The following is a 6,718-nucleotide window of genomic DNA, read 5'->3' as shown; positions in this document are numbered from 1 at the left end:
TGTAAAAGGTAAATGGATTAAAAATAATTGAGAACAACAATATAAAAATCTATTAGGCCAACTGAACACTTGTTCACTTCTTTGACTTCTCCTTCCACATATCATCTTTTTCTCCCTCAACTCCAAAGAGAAAATGTGATGACTGGCCAAAAGTCATCAGAATGGATAATGGTGGAATGATCTAGAGTTTAACAGCCCTGAATTCAAAAAATCTTCTTACAAACATGAATAAACCTATGTAAGCGTCTTAAATGTACTAAGCCTCAGTTTCTTGATCCGTAAAAAGGAGCTAATAATATCTATTTTATGGAACTGTTGCATGGATGAAATAATTGGTATATGCTGCTGAACACAATTTCTAGAATGCAGTATAGTCTCAATAAATATTAGTTTCCTTATTTTCTTCCTAACATATGACATCTTTTCTTCCTTTATAATGTTATACTGCAGACTCTCAAAAATTTTTCAAAATTTTTGTCTTTACCTATAAAATAAATTTATCACATAATCTTAATTTTATATCAAGTATGTTTAAATGTGGGTTAAGTAGGTTAAATTGGGGTATCTGGCTGGCTCAGTCAGTAGAGCATGCAACTCTTGATCTCAGGGTCATGAGTTCGAGCCCCACCTTAGGCGTGGAACCTACTTAAAATAAGTAAATAAATAAAAATAAAAACAAGTGACATTCTGGATAGCCAATTGTCATTTTATTTATTTATTTATTTTTAATTTAAATTCAATTAATTAACATATAGTATATTTCAATTGTCATTTTAATTGACATAAATATTAGACATTATGTTCATGAGTGATCAGGTTCTAAAAGACTTTTGGAATTCTAGTAAACAAATAAGACATATCTACTCAAAATACAGTAAGATAGGCTATAGCTCTATAAAATTTTCTTTCTTTCTTATAATGGATTCCCAGTGTCTATTTCAGTTCAACTTATACTAAGTACTCAATAAATAACTGATGAATTAATTATTGAAATCGTGAATTAATGGAACATGAGGAGGGCTGTAAGGGTATAAATTCAGAGGAAGGAGTGATTTTTTTCCTGGACAAATACTGGACAAATTTTCATGATGAAACTAATTCCTAAAATCGTAAGTTTTAAGGAAGGAAACTTTAAGGACCATTAACACCAACTCACTATGTTTTTTGTAACTTTTAATTTTTATGTAGTTTCAAATAAGAGAAAATTTGTAATGATTGTACACGAACTCTCATTTATCCCTTACCCAAATTACTTTTTGTCTCATTTGTTTTATCATTATTGATAAGAATTATCTGAGAATAAGTTGGAGATATTGTGCTTCTTTACATCTTAGTAATTCATTTGTATCTCCTAAGAAATGGGCATTATCTGTATAACCATATTATTATTATCAAAAGTGGACAATTTAATACTGATACAATTGTTACCTATAGTCCATATTCCAATTTCATCTATAGTCCCAATTTTATTTTATAGTTATTTTGTTCCTACTTTTGAACTTGATTCCAAATCACATATTGTACCTTAGTTGTTTGTCCTGTTTCTTTAGTCTTTTTATTTTATTTTATTTTATTTTATTTTATTTTATTTTATTTTATTTTATTTTATTATATTATGTTAATCACCATACATTACATCGCTTCTCGGCCTTTTGGCTAAGATCAAGTGTAATCACCATACGTTACATCATTAGTTTTTGATGTAGTGTTCCATGATTCATTGTTTGCATATAACACCCAGTGTTCCATTCAATACTTGCCCTCTTTAATACCCAACATCAGGCTGACCCATCCCCCCCCTCCCCTCTAGAACCCTCAGTTTGTTTCTCAGAGTCCATAGTCTCTCATAGTTCGTCTCTCCCTCTGATTTCCCCCCCTTCATTTTTCCCTTCCTACTATCTTCTCTCTCTCTTTTTTTTAAACATATAATGTATTATGTTTCAGAGGTACACACCTGTGATTCATCAGTCTTACACAATTCACAGCACTCACCATGACACATACCCTCTCCAAAGTCCATCACCCAGCCACCCTTTAGTCTTTTTTTTTTTTAAAGATTTTATTTATTTATTTGATAGAGAGAGAGGGAGAGAGCACAAGCAGAGGGAGACACAGGCAGAGGGAGAGTGAGAAGCAGGCTCTCAGCTGAGGAGGGAGCCGGATGAGGGGCTCAGTCCCAGGACTCTGGCATCATGACCTGAGCTGAAGGTAGATGCTTAACCGACTGAGCCACCCAGGCACCCTTCTTTAGTCTTTTTAATCTAGAATAGAAACTCAGACTTGCTTTTTGTGTCTAAAATATTTTTTTTCAGAAGTATGAGCTAGTTGAAGTCACCTCAGTTTGGGTTTGTCTGATGTTTCCTCATGATAAGACACAGATTATGTATTATTTTTGGTAGTAATACCACAAAGTGATATGGTGTCTTTCTTACTGCATTATATCAACAGTCACATGATGTTGATTTGTCCCCATATTTAATATCCATTGGTTCATCATTTCTATTTTGTTTCTAGTCCATATAAGAATTTAAGAATGTTTAATTTTTTTTCAGTATGGAATCACAGATTCTTATTTTACTGAACACATTGTAATTCACCACTCATTATATAATCTGATGCTCAAATTATCCTTTTATGTCCTTCTGATAGGTCCCCATTATTCTTTTAGCACTTCCTTTCTTTCTTGTGCAATGAAATGTTCCAAGAGAATTCTTTTACTTTACCTGCCCCAGTCCTGGAACAGACTTTTATCCGTTACTGGAGAATGTCAATCAACTTATTTTTAAATGAATGATTGGAAGAGAAATGCATGTGAAGGCGCTTTTTAATTTAAAATATTGAAAAATCATATTTTTCATTTTATAAGGGAGTAAATTCATGGTTTCTTATGTAAATTGTAGGTTATGGTAAGCTGGCATCCAAAACTGAAAAAAAAGAAGAAAAAGAAAAAAGAAGCTTAAGACAACAATCCCATTGCTATGTTTGTCCTACACATCTCTGTTACCTTCACGGTCTGAGAGAAAAAAAATCTTATTTTCTTCCTCCTTTCAAGCACATTCCTTTTTCTGCTTTTTCTTTCTTCCTTCAATCCCATTCCAACTCCTGGATCATGGGAGTAATAAAATTAAACTTTTACCAAAGGTAAATAAAGCTTATGTTTTCCTCCTTATACAAATCTCCAAGGGAAGAAATCTCTAAATGTTTAGCTACCTGCTTAGAATTTGCATGTGTTTTAGAGGTGAGGGAATAGAAAAATAACACACATGAATTAATGTGCCAATAAATTTTCTTGTCCCAGCTCTTTCTACCATATTGGAAGATCATTTTTCCTTGCTGTTCTGATAACTAAATATCCAACATTTTGCTGTATATTTGTTTGTGATTAGAAACATCAGATTCAGCAGGGGTAGACTCTATGTAAAATTACTTTCCTGCTGCTCTGGGTTCATGTGAAAGAAAACCAGAGAGTAAATCAATTCACTCTAAGTATCTATGAATGTAAAGTGTTCACCCATTCCAGGACATGGGCTAATACAATGAAAGAAAGAAATGCTTAACTCTAAGGAATGGAACTCTATAGATATTTGGTAAGATATTTTTTATAGAAAGGGTCAAAACCACTAGAAGATGGAACAAAACATTTTTTTTTGAAAGATCACAAACCTCAATGTATAGACTTACTTATACTAAGTAGGTCTGAGTTCAGTAACTACGTAACATTTTTGAAATGGGAACCATCTAGGGCAGGTAATAATGCATTGCTGAACTATAAAACTAGTAGGTAGAGGTTTGTCGATAGGGATTCAACACATCTGGAGTGCATTCCCAGAGCCATTGCTGAATAAGTAACAGGATTCTCATTTGGACAATTTTTGCTTGCAGGTGGCAAAATGAGTCTTCCCCTTTACTCTAGGGGTTTAGAAACTAGAATCTCGGCAAAGCATGGAACTCTTTTTGTTTATGCAGAAATAGAGCTGGGAGTTAACATTCATCTGTTATTTCCTTAGGGATAAAGTAGGTTCAATTATCAGCAGGAAAGGTAGCTGTCTCTGAAAAGCTAAGGTTGATGACTTCTACATTTCCTCACTTAATATGCATTAAAAAGTGGACAATGACCTTCAATGAGTACAGCTTTCATTTATTGAGTAATGAAGCAATTTGCTGTCAAATTGTCTCATCAGATTCTATTAGTCATCTGGGATACAGTGGGTAAGGAGTTTAATTTTATTATTTTCATGGGATCAGACCATTGGAACTGAGTCTAATTTAGGAAGGCACAGTAGAACACGTACTTTCTGTAGATTCCTTAAAAATAATATTTTAATTCTTTTGAAGTAATGGGTTATAAAAGGTCTTGTGAGTTGATTTCATTTTTATAAGCCCTTAGACTTGACAACAGAGTTCCAAATGGAAGTTGTGCCTCTGCTGTACTCTCAGAGAAAACCATGAAAGATAAGCTCTTCACAGACAACACATCTATCCAATAATGCTTCAACACTACCATTCAGTTTTCTTCCCAAAGTTCAGCTCTATTTAATTCAGGGAGAGCATGTTAGGATCAGGTAAGTTTACTTGAGCAGACCCAACAAGGGGAAAATGGAGGTTCTAAGAGAATTCCTCTGAGCCTACAGTAGTTTAGACATGAGTCGATCCTTACTCAAATAAAAATGGAACTTATAATCCTATTTCATTCTTAATACCACCTATTCTGCTTTGATAAATGGAATCCTCAGCATTTGGATTTCCCTACTATCAGCACTACACATTAGCTATGCACCAGGACCATACTTGAGAATTCAACCAGTATTTTCTAACTCCATTAAAGAGTTAGTGAGACTAATTAAGACAGATTTGATTCCATCTGCTAGATGTCTTTCTTTATATCAAATTATACCACAGAGTATTACAAACCTAAACTTTGTTGGCTTTGATTCCTTCTGAAATGTCTTTGTTAGCCTATAATTTAATATTAATGTTATGCTATTGGTCTTTAATAAGGATGATATAAGAAACAGGTTTATCATAAGTGTTTTTTCTATAATCTTACTATTAATAACAGTATGCATTATTTTTTCAATTGTTGCTGATAAAGATTTTCAAAATAAACTGCCATTAATATTTGACATAAGAAAAAAATATTAGGGGCGCCTGGGTGGCTCAGTCATTAGGCATCTGCCTTTGGCTCAGGTCATGATCCCGGGGTCCTGGGATCGAGCCCCGCATTGGGCTCCCTGCTCAACGGGAAGCCTGCTTCTCCCTCTCCCACTCCCCCTGCTTGTGTTCCCGCTCTCTCTGTGCCTCTCTCTGTCAAATAAATAAATAAAATCTTTAAAAAATATATTAACATTATATTTTAATTGGATAGAATAGAATTTTACCCCAATTCTCCGTTCACCTTGGTTTTTAGAAAACTTGGTGTAAATTGGTGTAAATATTCAGTCACTCACACTTTGATGTACCATTTATTTTTTCCCATTGAAAACCAACACTAAATTTTGGGGATATGTGGGAGATATGCATTTTATAAAAATACATTCATCATAGTATAGTATTCTGCAAAGTAGAGCCACCATAATCTTTATTTAAAAAGACAATTTGCTGGGGTGCCTGGGTGGCTCAGTCGTTAAGCATATACCTTCGGCTCGGGTCATGACCCCGGGGTCCTGGGATTGAGTCTCGCATCGGGCTTCCTGTTCAGTGCAGAATCTGCTTCTCCCTCTCTTTCTACCCCTCCCCCCTGCTCATGTTCTCTCTCTCTCTCTAGCTATCTCTCAAATAAATGAGTAAAATCTTAAAAAATAAAAAAATAAAAAGACAATTTGTTAAGTGTTTCTTTAAGCAGTGTGTAATAGAGGGTGTGGGATGGGGAAATAACTAAAAATTCATTCAGTGTATTTTTATCTTCCCTACTTACCTCCTTTTTATAAATTGAATGGTTATTAGCCCATAATATTGATCCAGGAATAACTTTCAAGGTTTCGTTAGGATTTACTCTGCATAATTTATTATCAGAATTTGTCTACTAGCTGAAATAGACATTCATGCTGCTTGTAATACAAGAGTCATGAGTTCAGTTCTTGCATGGACCATTTATATTTGCTTTATTCCAACACCCCAACAAGTACCTATATCTTTGGCTAATTCTATTTATTTATTTATTTATTTATTTATTTATTTTTTAAAGATTTTATTTATTTATTTGAGAGAGAGAGAATGAGAGACAGAGAGCATGAGAGGGAGGAAGGTCAGAGGGAGAAGCAGACTCCCTGCCGAGCAGGGAGCCCGATGCAGGACTCAATCCCGGGACTCCAGGATCATGACCTGAGCCGAAGGCAGTCACTTAACCAACTGAGCCACCCAGGTGCCCTCTTTGGCTAATTCTTAAACAAATGTGCACAGTTAGACATTAGGTTAATTGGATATGAAAAAAATCAAATATTTACATGTGCAAATGTAAAATATTATCAATGATACAAATAAAAATTCTTTTAATATATAGCCAAAAAATATTTTATTGGTTAGTTTTGTCCAGAACTAGGACATCAATCAGTAGCAAAAATTATAAATATGAGAGCAAACCAGACTATTTACCTTTTGGTGCTGGCAATTGTTGGTTGACTATATGCAGATCAACATTCTTTTTGATATGTAAATTTACAGGTTTAAGGTTAGTATGTTAGCATTGCAAGATTATCCTACACCTTTAAGCAGCCATCAA

At 34.1% G+C, this 6,718-nt stretch overlaps 1 pseudogene; it reads left to right on the top strand.

The window, feature by feature from the left end:
- The first annotated feature begins 1,636 nt into the window (after nucleotides 1–1,636).
- LOC123852249 (U2 spliceosomal RNA) lies at nucleotides 1,637–1,764 on the top strand (annotated as a pseudogene).
- Nucleotides 1,765–6,718: the final 4,954 nt, after the last annotated feature.

The sequence above is a fragment of the Mirounga angustirostris genome, unplaced genomic scaffold (genome assembly GCF_029215605.1).
Source record: "Mirounga angustirostris isolate CCGP_5_RB_7025 unplaced genomic scaffold, mMirAng1.0.hap1 SCAF_10, whole genome shotgun sequence".
Taxonomy (NCBI): domain Eukaryota; kingdom Metazoa; phylum Chordata; class Mammalia; order Carnivora; family Phocidae; genus Mirounga; species Mirounga angustirostris.
Note: the sequence above shows the minus strand (reverse complement) of the source record. Positions and strands in the feature narration are given on the sequence as shown.